Here is a 14,460-nt window from a genome sequence, read left to right on the forward strand (position 1 = left end):
TGATGGCAATAGAAGTGGTATGATATTTGCTGCTTTTGAAAGGCAATATCTGATATGTCCCCTATCTGGGAACCATATATTAAATGGCTTTTCAGAAAAGGGAGATGGGAGAAGAGCTTTCAGTACTTGTAGGACCAATGCTCATTTCCTATTCTAGCCTCCAAAAACAGATTCAGTTGCATTTTCCAGCGTGTTTTGGATGCGCCTTTGCAAATGTCTTACATCGACAAACTTATTTAGTACTATTTTGCAAATAGGGTTACATTGTTGCAACATTGTGTTCCCTAATTGCTTGATTTTTTAAATGCAACAATTGATAAAGACACCTGATAACTGCTCTGTGGAGTCTTATTTTGTGTCTACTTTTTATCTACATTTAATTCTCTACCTCTAATCAAGGCATTTTTAAGTGCTGGGGGCTGCCAGGATGTGAGGCCTACCTAGACTTTAGATCTGAATTTGAATGTACTTGTGAACTAACTTAATTTCCTACTTCTAAATTCATTCCTAAATTCACTACTTACATGAATCCTGTAGTTGGGCATTTTGGGACTTCGATTGTGGGCATTGTTTTGTGTCCAGACCAGCAGCAGGTGGTGTGCATTTGCTGGAAAGGCATCGAAGACCTCCGATATGCTGCATCTCCTGATGTGTGTCTCCCTCAAGTGGCTGTCAGCAAATGCCTGCTAGACACCCCATTCCAAGCTGATTGTGACATCACGGTACATGCATCATAGAACAGGCATGCTAGAACATGGGTCTTCAACCTGCGACCCTCCAGCTGCTGTGGAACTACACATCCCAGCATGCCCTGCCTCAGTTTTAGCATACCTTAATAGCAAAACTGTGGCAGGGCATGCTGGGATGTGTAGTTTCACAGCAGCTGGAGGGCCACAGGATGAAGACCCATGTGCTAAAGCCAAGCCGCAGGTACATTGAATGCTAGCAAGCTGAATATTTAAATCCTTTTTATTCCGCAGCATTCCAATGTGGAAGATTCCATGGAACCAGAGATCCTTCCATTGAGAAGGACATGCTGCCTGGATGACTACACTGTGCAAATTAAATCACGGAGCCAGTTGGCTTGTGGGTGGCTCTGGTCACTGGGTGGTTGGGTGGGTGGTGTGTCAGAGGTGGAGCACATGCAAATGATTGTGTATCATCCAGCTAGTGAGAGAGAAAACTCATGCAGGAGTGTGCCTGCTTGTCAATGGGTTATGCACCTTTCCAGACGTCAAATCTACATGGAGCAGCTGGAGAGGACAAGAGCAGGTTTGCAAAATATAGACAGAAGAGCTCTCCAGCCTAGTTTGCTGTCTGTTTCCACTTCTCTTTTCTTGAGCCGCTCCCTTCTATGCCCTTGCGCACTATCCTGACTTCTCCCATCTGCTTACTTTGTGCCTTCCAACGCACAATGCGAACTACAGGTAGTGCTGCAGGGCCCACACCCTTTTACTTGCCATACAGAGCAGCTCTGGAGCTGTTACAGTGCCCAGCTTCTGCAAGAAATCAGCTTGAATGCTTCAGGGGCTGGGGCATAGCCAACATGAGCCCCACACCGAAGGAGGGTGGAGGTGTTTAATGCGAACTAGGGGTCATCCAAGCGCCGCAAAAGGCCGCCATGCCCTGCACGCCCCTTTTCTCTTTTCATATGCAGACGAGGGTTGAAGCCAACTTTGACCCACTGCTTGGATGACATCACCATATGCAAATCCATCTGCTGCAGGCCTTCCCCCAGGAATGCTTGCACTAGTTGTTGCATTTGGTTTGTTGTTTGGGGGTGCTTCAGTATTAGGCAGCCTTCTGCCCTCCCATGTTCATCTGAAAATATGTGTTCTCCCTGCAGTTGTTGTCCCCAGATGAGAGTTCCCTTGTGCTGCCTCAGTTGAATCTTCTTAACTTGACAGAGATGTGCCTGAGCAGCGGCCCTCCCCAGCCCTATCCCAAATCATACTTATTTTGCATAGGAGATACCATGGTCATGAAGATTGTTCTCCCAGGGTGAGGTTCATTCATTGCATTCTGGGTATGCTGACCCCTGTGATTTCCCCAAATGTGGGAAACTTGACTGCATTATTTGTGGTAGTGGGGGACTGTGTTTGTGCTTTCCTCTGGTCAGCTCTGGTAAAAGTCAGATTTCTTTGTCACAGATCTTCCTCTAGCCTTGTTCTTCTTTCGAGAGTTCCCTTGTGCTGCCTCAGTTGGATCTCCTTCACTTGACAGGGGGGTGCCCAAGCAGCGACCCTCCCCAGCTCTAGCCCAACTCCTACTTACCTGCCAGGTGAGATACTATGATCATGAAGGTGCTTCTCCCAGGGCAAGGCTCACCCATTGCACTCTGGGTGTGCTGCCCCTGTGATTTCCCCAAATGTGGGAAACTTGACTGCATAATTTGTGTTTCCACTGGTCGGCTTTCATATAATTCAGATCTCTTTGTCTCAGGTCTCTCTCCAGCCTAGTTTGCAGTCTGTTTCCACTTCTTTTTTTTTGAGCCCCTCCCTTCTATACCCTTGTGCACTATCCTGATTTCTCCTCCTGTCTGCTTACTTTGTGCCTTCCAATGCACAATGCAAACTACAGGTAGTGCTGCAGGGCCCACAAACTTTTACTTGCATTACAGAGCAGCTCTGGAGCTGTTACAGTGCCAAGCTGCTGCAAGAAATCAGCTTGAATGCTTCAGGGGCTGGGGCATTGCCAACATGAGCCCCACACCGAAGGAGGGTGGAGGTGTTTAATGCGAACTAGGGGTCATCCAAGCGCCGCAAAAGGCCGCCATGCCCTGCACGCCCCTTTTCTCTTTTCATATGCAGACGAGGGTTGAAGCCAACTTTGACCCACTGCTTGGATGACATCACCATATGCAAATCCATCTGCTGCAGGCCTTCCCCCAGGAATGCTTGCACTAGTTGTTGCATTTGGTTTGTTGTTTGGGGGTGCTTCAGTATTAGGCAGCCTTCTGCCCTCCCATGTTCATCTGAAAATATGTGTTCTCCCTGCAGTTGTTGTCCCCAGATGAGAGTTCCCTTGTGCTGCCTCAGTTGAATCTTCTTAACTTGACAGAGATGTGCCTGAGCAGCGGCCCTCCCCAGCCCTATCCCAAATCATACTTATTTTGCATAGGAGATACCATGGTCATGAAGATTGTTCTCCCAGGGTGAGGTTCATTCATTGCATTCTGGGTATGCTGACCCCTGTGATTTCCCCAAATGTGGGAAACTTGACTGCATTATTTGTGGTAGTGGGGGACTGTGTTTGTGCTTTCCTCTGGTCAGCTCTGGTAAAAGTCAGATTTCTTTGTCACAGATCTTCCTCTAGCCTTGTTCTTCTTTCGAGAGTTCCCTTGTGCTGCCTCAGTTGGATCTCCTTCACTTGACAGGGGGGTGCCCAAGCAGCGACCCTCCCCAGCTCTAGCCCAACTCCTACTTACCTGCCAGGTGAGATACTATGATCATGAAGGTGCTTCTCCCAGGGCAAGGCTCACCCATTGCACTCTGGGTGTGCTGCCCCTGTGATTTCCCCAAATGTGGGAAACTTGACTGCATAATTTGTGTTTCCACTGGTCGGCTTTCATATAATTCAGATCTCTTTGTCTCAGGTCTCTCTCCAGCCTAGTTTGCAGTCTGTTTCCACTTCTTTTTTTTTGAGCCCCTCCCTTCTATACCCTTGTGCACTATCCTGATTTCTCCTCCTGTCTGCTTACTTTGTGCCTTCCAATGCACAATGCAAACTACAGGTAGTGCTGCAGGGCCCACAAACTTTTACTTGCATTACAGAGCAGCTCTGGAGCTGTTACAGTGCCAAGCTGCTGCAAGAAATCAGCTTGAATGCTTCAGGGGCTGGGGCATTGCCAACATGAGCCCCACACCGAAGGAGGGTGGGGTGTTTAATGCGAACTAAGGGTCATCCAAGCGCCGCAAAAGGCCGCCATTCCCTGCATACCCCTTTTCTCTTTTCATATGCAGATGAGGGTTCCAGCCAACTTTGGCCCACTGCTTGGATGACATCACTGTATGCAAATCCGTCTTCTGCAGACCTTCCCCCAGGAATGCTTGTACTAGTTGTTGCATTTGGTTTGTTGTTTGGGGGTGCTTCAGTATTAGGCAGCCTTCTGCCCTCCCATGTTCATCTGAAAATATGTGTTCTCCCTGCAGTTGTTGTCCCCAGATGAGAGTTCCCTTGTGCTGCCTCAGTTGAATCTCCTTTACTTAACAGAGATGTGCCTGAGCAGCGGCCCTCCCCAGCCCTATCCCAAATCATACTTATTTTGCATAGGAGATATCATGGTAATGAAGACTGTTATCCCAGGGTGAGGTTCATTCATTGCATTCTGGGTATGCTGACCCCCTGTGATTTCCCCAAATGTGGGAAACTCGACTTCATTATTTGTGGTAGTGGGGGACTGTGTTTGTGCTTTCCTCTGGTCAGCTCTGGTAAAAGTCAGATTTATTTGTCTCAGATCTTCCTCTAGCCTTGTTCTTCTTTCGAGAGTTCCCTTGTGCTGACTCAGTTGGATCTCCTTTACTTGACAGGGAAGTGCCCGAGCAGCGACCCTACCCAGCTCTAGCCCAACTCCTACTTACCTGCCAGGTGAGATACTATGATCATGAAGGTGCTTCTCCCAGGGCAAGGCTCACCCATTGCACTCTGGGTGTGCTGCTCTTGCGATTTCCCCAAATGTGGGAAACTTGACTGCATAATTTGTGTTTCACCTGGTCGGCTCTCGTATAATTCAGATCTCTTTGTCTCAGGTCTCTCTCCAGCCTAGTTTGCTGTCTGTTTCCACTTCTCTTTTCTTGAGCCGCTCCCTTTTATGCCCTTGCGCACTATCCTGACTTCTCCCGTCTGCTTACTTTGTGCCTTCCAACGCACAATGCAAACTACAGGTAGTGCTGCAGGGCCCACGCCCTTTTGCATGCTTTACAGAGCAGCTCTGGAGCTGTTACAGTGCCCAGCTGCTGCAAGAAATCAGCTTGAATGCTTCAGGGGCTGGGGCATAGCCAACATGGGCCCCACACCGAAGGAGGGTGGAGGTGTTTAATGTGAATTAGGGGTCATCCAAGCGCCGCAAAAGGCCGCCATGCCCTGCACATCCCTTTTTTCTTTTCATATGCAGACGAGGGTTGAAGCCAACTTTGACCCACTGCTTGGATGACATCACCATATGCAAATCCATCTGCTGCAGGCCTTCCCCCAGGAATGCTTGCACTAGTTGTTGCATTTGGTTTGTTGTTTGGGGGTGCTTCAGTATTAGGCAGCCTTCTGCCCTCCCATGTTCATCTGAAAATATGTGTTCTCCCTGCAGTTGTTGTCCCCAGATGAGAGTTCCCTTGTGCTGCCTCAGTTGAATCTCCTTTACTTGACAGAGATGTGCCTGAGCAGCGGCCCTCCCCAGCTCTATCCCAAATCATACTTATTTTGCATAGGAGATACCATGGTCATGAAGATTGTTCTCCCAGGTTGAGGATCATTCATTGCATTCTGGGTATGCTGACCCCTGTGATTTCCCCAAATGTGGGAAACTTGACTGCATTATTTGTGGTAGTGGGGGACTGTGTGTGTGCTTTCCTCTGGTCAGCTCTGGTAAAAGTCAGATTTCTTTGTCTCAGATCTTCCTCTAGCCTTGTTCTTCTTTCGAGAGTTCCCTTGTGCTGCCTCAGTTGGATCTCCTTCACTTGACAGGGGGGTGCCCGAGCTGCGACCCTCCCCAGCTCTAGCCCAACTCCTACTTACCTGCCAGGTGAGATACTATGATCATGTAGGTGCTTCTCCCAGGGCAAGGCTCACCCATTGCACTCTGGGTGTGCTGCCCCTGTGATTTCCCCAAATGTGGGAAACTTGACTGCATAATTTGTGTTTCCCCTGGTCGGCTCTCATATAATTCAGATCTCTTTGTCTCAGGTCTCTCTCCAGCCTAGTTTGCTGTCTGTTTCCACTTCTCTTTTCTTGAGCCGCTCCCTTCTATGCCCTTGCGCACTATTCTGACCTCTCCTGTCTGCTTACTTTGTGCCTTCCAACGCACAATGCAAACTACAGGTAGTGCTGCAGGGCCCACACCCTTTTACATGCTTTACAGAGCAGCTCTGGAGCTGTTACAGTGCCCAGCTGCTGCAAGAAATCAGCTTGAATGCTTCAGGGGCTGGGGCATAGCCAACATGAGCCCCACACCGAAGGAGGGTGGAGATGTTTAATGCGAATTAGGGGTCATCCAAGCGCCGCAAAAGGCCGCCATGCCCTGCACGCCCCTCTTCTCTATTCATATGCAGATGAGTGTAGAAGCCAACTTTGACCCACTGCTTGGATGACATCACCATATGCAAATCCATCTACTGCAGGCCTTCCCCCAGGAATGCTTGCACTAGTTGTTGCATTTGGTTTGTTGTTTGGGGGTGCTTCAGTATTAGGCAGCCTTCTGCCCTCCCATGTTCATCTGAAAATATGTGTTCTCCCTGCAGTTGTTGTCCCCAGATGAGAGTTCCCTTGTGCTGCCTCAGTTGAATCTCCTTTACTTGACAGAGATGCGCCTGAGCAGCGGCCCTCCCCAGCTCTATCCCAAATCATACTTATTTTGCATAGGAGATACCATGGTCATGAAGATTGTTCTCCCAGGGTGAGGTTCATTCATTGCATTCTGGGTATGCTGACCCTTGTGATTTCCCCAAATGTGGGAAACTGGACTGCATTATTTGTGGTAGTGAGGGACTGTGTTTGTGCTTTCCTCTGGTCAGCTCTGGTAAAAGTCAGATTTCTTTGTCTCAGATCTTCCTCTAGCCTTGTTCTTCTTTCGAGAGTTCCCTTGTGCTGCCTCAGTTGGATCTCCTTCACTTGACAGGGGGGTGCCCGAGCAGCGATCCTCCCCAGCTCTAGCCCAGCTCCTACTTACCTGCCAGGTGAGATACTATGATCATGAAGGTGCTTCTCCCAGGGCAAGGCTCACCCATTGCACTCTGGGTGTGCTACTCCTGCGGTTTCCCCAAATGTTGGACACTTGACTGCATAATTTGTGTTTCACCTGGTCGGCTCTCGTATAATTCAGATCTCTTTGTCTCAGGTCTCTCTCCAGCCTAATTTGCAGTCTGTTTCCACTTCTCTTTTCTTGAGTTGCTCCCTTCTATGCCCTTGCGCACTATCCTGACTTCTCCCGTCTGCTTACTTTGTGCCTTCCAACGCACAATGCAAACTACAGGTAGTGCTGCAGGGCCCACACCCTTTTACTTGCCTTACAGAGCAGCTCTGGAGCTGTTACAGTGCCCAGCTGCTGCAAGAAATCAGCTTGAATGCTTCAGGGGCTGGGGCATAGCCATCATGAGCCCCACACCGAAGGAGGGTGGAGGTGTTTAATGCGAACTAGGGGTCATCCAAGCACCGCAAAAGGCCGCCATGCCCTGCATGCCAATTTTATCTTTTCATATGCAGACGAGGGTTGAAGCCAACTTTGACCCACTGCTTGGATGACATCACCATATGCAAATCCATCTGCTGCAGGCCTTCCCCCAGGAATGCTTGCACTAGTTGTTGCATTTGGTTTGTTGTTTGGGGGTGCTTCAGTATTAAGCAGCCTTCTGCCCTCCCATGTTCATCTGAAAATATGTGTTCTCCCTGCAGTTGTTGTCCCCAGATGAGAGTTCCCTTGTGCTGCCTCAGTTGAATCTCCTTTACTTGACAGAGATGTGCCTGAGCAGCGGCCCTCCCCAGCCCTATCCCAAATCATACTTATTGTGCATAGGCGATACCATGGTCATGAAGATTGTTCTCTCAGGGTGAGGTTCATTCATTGCATTCTGGGTATGCTGACCCCTGTGATTTCCCTAAATGTGGGAAACTCGACTGCATTATTTGTGGTAGTGCTTTCCTCTGGTCAGCTCTGGTAAAAGTCAGATTTCTTTGTCTCAGATTTTCCTCTAGCCTTGTTCTTCTTTCGAGAGTTCCCTTGTGCTGCCTCAGTTGGATCTCCTTCACTTGACAGGGGGGTGCCCGAGCAGCGACCCTCCCCAGCTCTAGCCCAACTCCTACTTACCTGCCAGGTGAGATACTATGATCATGAAGTTGCTTCTCCCTGGGCAAGGATCACCCATTGCACTCCGGGTGTGCTGCCCCTGTGATTTCTCCAAATGTGGGAAACTTGACTGCGTAATTTGTGTTTCCCCTGGTCGGCTCTCATATAATTCAGATCTCTTTGTCTCAGGTCTCTCTCCAGCCTAGTTTACTGTCTGTTTCCACTTCTTTTTTCTTGAGCCCCTCCCTTCTATACCCTTGTGCACTATTCTGACTTCTCCTCCCGTCTGCTTACTTTGTGCCTTACAATGCACAATGCAAACTACAGGTAGTGCTGCAGGGCCTACACCCTTTTACTTGCCTTACAGAGCAGCTCTGGAGCTGTTACTGTGCCCAGCTGCTGCAAGAAATCAGCTTGAATGCTTCAGGGGCTGGGGCATGGCCAACATGAGCCCCACACAGAAGGAGGGTGGGGGTATTTAATGCGAACTAGGGGTCATCCAAGCGCCGCAAAAGGCCGCCATGCCCTGCATACCCCTTTTCTCTTTTCATATGCAGATGAGGGTTCCAGCCAACTTTGGCCCACTGCTTGGATGACATCACCGTATGCAAATCCGTCTTCTGCAGACCTTCCCCAAGGAATGCTTGTACTAGTTGTTGCATTTGGTTTGTTGTTTGGGGGTGCTTCAGTATTAGGCAGCCTTCTGCCCTCCCATGTTCATCTGAAAATATGTGTTCTCCCTGCAGTTGTTGTCCCCAGATGAGAGTTCCCTTGTGCTGCCTCAGTTGAATCTCCTTTACTTGACAGAGATGTGCCTGAGCAGCGGCCCTCCCCAGCCCTATCCCAAATCATACTTATTTTGCATAGGAGATACCATGGTCATGAAGATTGTTCTCCCAGGGTGAGGTTCATTCATTGCATTCTGGGTATGCTGACCCCTGTGATTTCCCCAAATGTGGGAAACTTGACTGCATTATTTGTGGTAGTGAGTGACTGTGTTTGTGCTTTCCTCTGGTCAGCTCTGGTAAAAGTCAGATTTCTTTGTCTCAGATCTTCCTCTAGCCTTGTTCTTCTTTCGAGAGTTTCCTTGTGCTGCCTCAGTTGGATCTCCTTCACTTGAGAAGGGGGTGCCCGAGCAGCGATCCTCCCCAGCTCTAGCCCAACTCCTACTTACCTGCCAGGTGAGATACTATGATCATGAAGGTGCTTCTCCCAGGGCAAGGCTCACCCATTGCACTCTGGGTGTGCTGCTCCTGCGATTTCCCCAAATGTGGGAAACTTGACTGCATAATTTGTGTTCCCCTGGTCGGCTCTCGTATAATTCAGGTCTCTTTGTCTCAGGTCTCTCTCCAGCCTAGTTTGCTGTCTGTTTCCACTTCTCTTTTCTTGAGCCCCTCCCTTCTATGCCCTTGCGCACTATCCTGACTTCTCCCGTCTGCTTACTTTTTGCCTTCCAACGCACAATGCGAACTACAGGTAGTGCTGCAGGTCCCACACCCTTTTATTTGCCTTACAGAGCAGCTCTGGAGCTGTTACAGTGCCCAGCTGCTGCAAGAAATCAGCTTGAATGCTTCAGGGGCTGGGGCATAGCCAACATGAGCCCCACACCGAAGGAGGGTGGAGGTGTTTAATGCGAGCTAGGGGTCATCCAAGCGCCGCAAAAGGCTGCCATGCCCTGCACGCCCCTTTTCTCTTTTCATATGCAGACGAGGGTTGAAGCCAACTTTGACCCACTGCTTGGATGACATCACCATATGCAAATCCATCTGCTGCAGGCCTTCCCCCAGGAATGCTTGCACTAGTTGTTGCATTTTGTTTGTTGTTTGGGGGTGCTTCAGTATTAGGTAGCCTTCTGCCCTCCCATGTTCATCTGAAAATATGTGTTCTCCCTGCAGTTGTTGTCCCCAGATGAGAGTTCCCTTGTGCTGCCTCAGTTGAATCTCCTTTACTTGACAGAGATGTGCCTGAGCAGCGGCCCTCCCCAGCCCTATCCCAAATCATACTTATTTTGCATAGGAGATACCATGGTCATGAAGATTGTTCTCCCAGGGTGAGGTTCATTCATTGCATTCTGGGTATGCTGACCCCTGTGATTTCCACAAATGTGGGAAACTCGACTGCATTATTTGTGGTAGTGGGGGGCTGTGTTTGTGCTTTCCTCTGGACAGCTCTGGTAAAAGTCAGATTTCTTTGTCTCAGATTTTCCTCTAGCCTTGTTCTTCTTTCGAGAGTTCCCTTGTGCTGCCTCAGTTGGATCTCCTTCACTTGACAGGGGGCTGCCCGAGCAGCGACCCTCCCCAGCTCTAGCACATGTAAGTTTGTTTTTATTTTACTACATTGTGGTTTGTGGCTCTATACCATGTAATGCATGTCTTTTAACAGTAGTCAAGTCTTCCAATGTGCTTGTTAGTGAAACCCAATACATAGCTTTATTTTATTTTGTTTCTTCAAATATTGAATGCATATGTCTTATAACTTTTTTTTTCAATATATAAACATTTTTATTATAAGATTTTCAATGACACAAGTACATCCAAGTTGCAGATTATGGGTTGTGAAGGACAAATCAACCATATAAACAATTTAAGCAATTTAAATTGCATGCAGGTAGTAGAATATCAAACTCCTTGGATGAGAGTTGGTCGTAATAAACTAGGATAGAAAAGAATAAAGTAGAAAATAAGATTTTAAACCTACCGGTAAATCTTTTTCTCGTAGTCCGTAGAGGGTGTTGGGGACTCCGAAAGGACCATGGGGATAGACGGGCTCCGCAGGAGACATGGGCACTTTAAGAAAGACTTTAGTTCTGGGTGTGCACTGGCTCCTCACTCTATGCGCCAGAGGAGACTGACAGTATGAGGAAAGGATTTTGTTAATCCAGGGCAAGATTCATACCAGCCACACCAATCACACCGTATAACTTGTGATAAACTACCCAGTTATGAGTACGAAAAAACAACATACTGTAGCATCAGTGCAGGACCGATGCAACTCTAACATAACCCTTATTGAAGCAATAACTATATACAAGTATTGCAGAAGTAGTCCGCACTTGGGACGGGCGCCCAGCATCCTCTACGGACTACGAGAAAAAGATTTACCGGTAGGTTTAAAATCTTATTTTCTCTAACGTCCTAGAGGATGCTGGGGACTCCGTAAGGACCATGGGGATTATACCAAAGCTCCAAAACGGGCGGGAGAGTGCGGATGACTCTGCAGCACTGATTGAGCAAACATGAGTTCCTCCTCAGCCAGGGTATCAAACTTATAGTATTTTGAAAAGGTGTTTGAACCTGACCAAGTAGCAGCTCGACACAGCTGTAGTGCCGAGACCCCTCGGGCAGCCGCCCAAGAAGAGCCCACTTTCCTCGTGGAATGGGCCTAGACCGATTTCGGTAACTGCAATCCAGCCATAGAATGCGCTTGCTGAATCGTGTTACAAATCCAGCGAGCAATAGCCTGCTTTGAAGCAGGGGCACCAATCTTGTTGGTTGCATACAGGACAAACAGCGCTTCAGTTTTCCTGACTCTAGCCGTCCTGGCCACGTAAATTTTCAAAGCCCTGACCACATCAAGTAACTCGGAATCCTCCAAGTCACGCGTAGCCAAAGGCACCACAATAGGTTGGTTCATATGAAAAGATGAGACCACTTTTGGTAGGAATTGAGGATGGGTCCGCAATTCCGCTCTATCCACATGGAACACCAAATATGGGCTTTTATGTGACAAAGCCGCTAATTCCGACACTCGCCTAGCCGAAGCCAAGGCTAATAACATGACCACCTTCCACGTGAGATATGTTAACTCCACCGTTTTAAATAGCGAGCAATCAACTCAGAATGACCCCCATAGTGTATTGCAAAAAAATATCTGTAAATCCAATGGTACCGTAAGTGCGGTATATACTCGCACTTCTTTGCGGGGCGAGAACATCTCCCCTAAGTGAAGTCAGCCCTATGAATAGAGTTTGTGTGATCCCTGTGCAGCAGTCACAGAAAGCGTTCATCTCTGCAGTTTGTCACTCAAATTACATTGTTGCATTTTTTCTAGAAGTGGATCTGAGAGCTGTTACCCGCAGACCAGCTACAATAATTATCCTGGGATAGTGCGCAAGGGCATAGAAGGGAGCGGCTCAAGAAAAGAGAAGTGGAAACAGACAGCAAACTAGGCTGGAGAGAGACCTGAGACAAAGAGATCTGAATTATACGAGAGCCGAACAGGGGAAACACAAATTATGCAGTCAAGTTTCCCACATTTGGGGAAATCGCAGGAGCAGCACACCCAGAGTGCAATGGGTGAGCCTTGCCCTGGGAGAAGCACCTTCATGATCATAGTATCTCACCTGGCAGGTAAGTAGGAGTTGGGCTAGAGCTGGGGAGGGTCGTTGCTCGGGCACCCCCCTGTCAAGTGAAGGAGATCCAACTGAGGCAGCACAAGGAAACTCTCGAAAGAAGAACAAGGCTAGAGGAAGATCTGAGACAAAGAAATCTGACTTTTACCAGAGCTGACCAGAGGAAAGCACAAACACAGTCCCCCACTACCACAAATAATGCTGTCAAGTTTCCCACATTTGGGGAAATCACAGGGGTCAGCACACCCAGAATGCAATGAATGAACCTCACCCTGGGAGAACAATCTTCATGACCATGGTATCTCCTATGCAAAATAAGTATGATTTGGGATAGGGCTGGGGAGGGCCGCTGCTCAGGCACATCTCTGTCAAGTAAAGGAGATTCAACTGAGGCAGCACAAGGGAACTCTCATCTGGGGACAACAACTGCAGGGAGAACACATATTTTCAGATGAACATGGGAGGGCAGAAGGCTACCTAATACTGAAGCACCCCCAAACAACAAACAAAATGCAACAACTAGTGCAAGCATTCCTGGGGGAAGGCCTGCAGCAGATGGATTTGCTTATGGTGATGTCATCCAAGCAGTGGGTCAAAGTTGGCTTCAACCCTCGTCTGCATATGAAAAGAGAAAAGGGGCGTGCAGGGCATGGCGGCCTTTTGCGGCGCTTGGATGACCCCTAGTTCGCATTAAACACCTCCACCCTACTTCGGTGTGGGGCTCATGTTGGCTATGCCCCAGCCCCTGAAGCATTCAAGCTGATTACTTGCAGCAGCTGGGCACTGTAATAGCTCCAGAGCTGCTCTGTAAGGCAACTAAAAGGGTGTGGGCCCTGCAGCACTACCTGTAGTTCGCATTGTGCGTTGGAAGGCACAAAGTAAGCAGACAGGAGAAGTCAGAATAGTGGAGATAAGAAGTAGACGCAAAATAAGACTCCACAGAGCAGTTATCAGGTGTCTTTATCAATTGTTGCATTTAAAAAATCAAGCAATTAGGGAACACAATGTTGCAACAATGTAACCCTATTTGCAAAATAGTACTAAATAAGTTTGTCGATGTAAGACATTTGCAAAGGCGCATCCAAAACACGCTGGAAAATGCAACTGAATCTGTTTTTGGAGGCTAGAATAGGAAATGAGCATCGGTCCTACAAGTACTGAAAGCTCTTCTCCCATCTCCCTTTTCTGAAAAGCCATTTAATATATGGTTCCCAGATAGGGGACATATCAGATATTGCCTTTCAAAAGCAGCAAATATCATACCACTTCTATTGCCATCAAAGATAAACATTGATTGTTTTCAGATATTGGATTGAAAAAGCAGTCTTTATTGACATAAAGAAGCAAAAAAACATACATAAACATTACACACATAAGTACCGTTTTGCAGCACAGCCAAAACACAATACAAATGCTGTCGGTATAGTACAGTTCAAGAACTACAGCACAGGCCAGCCTACACTATAAATCATGAACTGCACTATACATTTAAACAATACAATAATACAACAGTTAATAAGGCTATGTGTGTGGAGTGTAAGAGGGTGAGGGAATCACAAGCCCGAAGCTTTATTGAAAGACAGACACATATAAAGGGAGGATTAATAAATACAAAGATATCCTTTACTATAGAATGTAGTCCAATCCGGTCTTTCAACTCTTCCACAACTGAAAAACGGATAGTGTTCCCAAGCCTTCCATCCTGGAATATCTTCAGTCTCTCGCCAATGAAGAAAACAATCCCTCCAGCAGACTCTTCAACCACGATACAAGATCACTGCCAAAAGGGCGAGAAGCAACTACACTTGCATTTAACCAAAATGGCTAAAACTTAGTGAAGGAAAGTGCAGTGCACCAAAACATAAGCTGACACAATCATGGAGAATGCGCCAGCATATATGCTCTTCTATCTATATTTTGCAAACCTGCTCTTGTCCCCTCCAGCTGCTCCATGTAGATTTGACGCCTGGCAAGGTGCATAACCCACTGACAAGCAGGCACACTCCTGCATGAGTTTTCACTCTCACTAGCTGGATGATACACATTCATTTGCATGTGCTCCACCTCCGACACACCGCCCACCCAACCACCCAGTCACCAGAGCCACCCACAAGCC

General features: G+C 47.9%; 13 non-coding genes and 4 pseudogenes across 13 annotated transcripts; 15 read left to right on the forward strand and 2 right to left on the reverse strand.

The window, feature by feature from the left end:
* Window positions 1-1,950: 1,950 nt before the first annotated feature.
* Window positions 1,951-2,114, forward strand: LOC134950505 (U1 spliceosomal RNA). Its single transcript, XR_010183412.1, has one exon. It is a non-coding gene; the product is annotated as a U1 spliceosomal RNA (small nuclear RNA).
* A 152-nt stretch (window positions 2,115-2,266) lies between these two features.
* LOC134952206 (U1 spliceosomal RNA) lies at window positions 2,267-2,429 on the forward strand. The gene has a single exon (XR_010184779.1). It is a non-coding gene; the product is annotated as a U1 spliceosomal RNA (small nuclear RNA).
* Window positions 2,430-3,103: 674 nt separating this feature from the next.
* Window positions 3,104-3,267, forward strand: LOC134950506 (U1 spliceosomal RNA). Its single transcript, XR_010183413.1, has one exon. It is a non-coding gene; the product is annotated as a U1 spliceosomal RNA (small nuclear RNA).
* A 152-nt stretch (window positions 3,268-3,419) lies between these two features.
* On the forward strand, window positions 3,420-3,582 carry LOC134952207 (U1 spliceosomal RNA). Its single transcript, XR_010184780.1, has one exon. It is a non-coding gene; the product is annotated as a U1 spliceosomal RNA (small nuclear RNA).
* A 673-nt stretch (window positions 3,583-4,255) lies between these two features.
* Window positions 4,256-4,420, forward strand: LOC134952096 (U1 spliceosomal RNA). The gene has a single exon (XR_010184706.1). It is a non-coding gene; the product is annotated as a U1 spliceosomal RNA (small nuclear RNA).
* Window positions 4,421-4,572: 152 nt separating this feature from the next.
* LOC134952331 (U1 spliceosomal RNA) lies at window positions 4,573-4,735 on the forward strand. Its single transcript, XR_010184880.1, has one exon. It is a non-coding gene; the product is annotated as a U1 spliceosomal RNA (small nuclear RNA).
* A 671-nt stretch (window positions 4,736-5,406) lies between these two features.
* LOC134951739 (U1 spliceosomal RNA) lies at window positions 5,407-5,570 on the forward strand. The gene has a single exon (XR_010184424.1). It is a non-coding gene; the product is annotated as a U1 spliceosomal RNA (small nuclear RNA).
* Window positions 5,571-5,722: 152 nt separating this feature from the next.
* LOC134952710 (U1 spliceosomal RNA) lies at window positions 5,723-5,864 on the forward strand (annotated as a pseudogene).
* A 692-nt stretch (window positions 5,865-6,556) lies between these two features.
* On the forward strand, window positions 6,557-6,720 carry LOC134951607 (U1 spliceosomal RNA). The gene has a single exon (XR_010184316.1). It is a non-coding gene; the product is annotated as a U1 spliceosomal RNA (small nuclear RNA).
* A 152-nt stretch (window positions 6,721-6,872) lies between these two features.
* Window positions 6,873-7,035, forward strand: LOC134953011 (U1 spliceosomal RNA). Its single transcript, XR_010185360.1, has one exon. It is a non-coding gene; the product is annotated as a U1 spliceosomal RNA (small nuclear RNA).
* A 671-nt stretch (window positions 7,036-7,706) lies between these two features.
* Window positions 7,707-7,861, forward strand: LOC134953162 (U1 spliceosomal RNA; annotated as a pseudogene).
* Window positions 7,862-8,006: 145 nt separating this feature from the next.
* On the forward strand, window positions 8,007-8,148 carry LOC134953481 (U1 spliceosomal RNA; annotated as a pseudogene).
* Window positions 8,149-8,843: 695 nt separating this feature from the next.
* On the forward strand, window positions 8,844-9,007 carry LOC134951369 (U1 spliceosomal RNA). The gene has a single exon (XR_010184122.1). It is a non-coding gene; the product is annotated as a U1 spliceosomal RNA (small nuclear RNA).
* A 152-nt stretch (window positions 9,008-9,159) lies between these two features.
* Window positions 9,160-9,321, forward strand: LOC134952091 (U1 spliceosomal RNA). The gene has a single exon (XR_010184702.1). It is a non-coding gene; the product is annotated as a U1 spliceosomal RNA (small nuclear RNA).
* A 671-nt stretch (window positions 9,322-9,992) lies between these two features.
* LOC134950901 (U1 spliceosomal RNA) lies at window positions 9,993-10,156 on the forward strand. Its single transcript, XR_010183737.1, has one exon. It is a non-coding gene; the product is annotated as a U1 spliceosomal RNA (small nuclear RNA).
* Window positions 10,157-12,215: 2,059 nt separating this feature from the next.
* Window positions 12,216-12,350, reverse strand: LOC134952147 (U1 spliceosomal RNA; annotated as a pseudogene).
* Window positions 12,351-12,502: 152 nt separating this feature from the next.
* Window positions 12,503-12,666, reverse strand: LOC134950461 (U1 spliceosomal RNA). The gene has a single exon (XR_010183377.1). It is a non-coding gene; the product is annotated as a U1 spliceosomal RNA (small nuclear RNA).
* Window positions 12,667-14,460: the final 1,794 nt, after the last annotated feature.

This window comes from Pseudophryne corroboree, chromosome 8 (genome assembly GCF_028390025.1).
Source record: "Pseudophryne corroboree isolate aPseCor3 chromosome 8, aPseCor3.hap2, whole genome shotgun sequence".
In the NCBI taxonomy this organism is placed as follows: Eukaryota; Metazoa; Chordata; class Amphibia; order Anura; family Myobatrachidae; genus Pseudophryne; species Pseudophryne corroboree.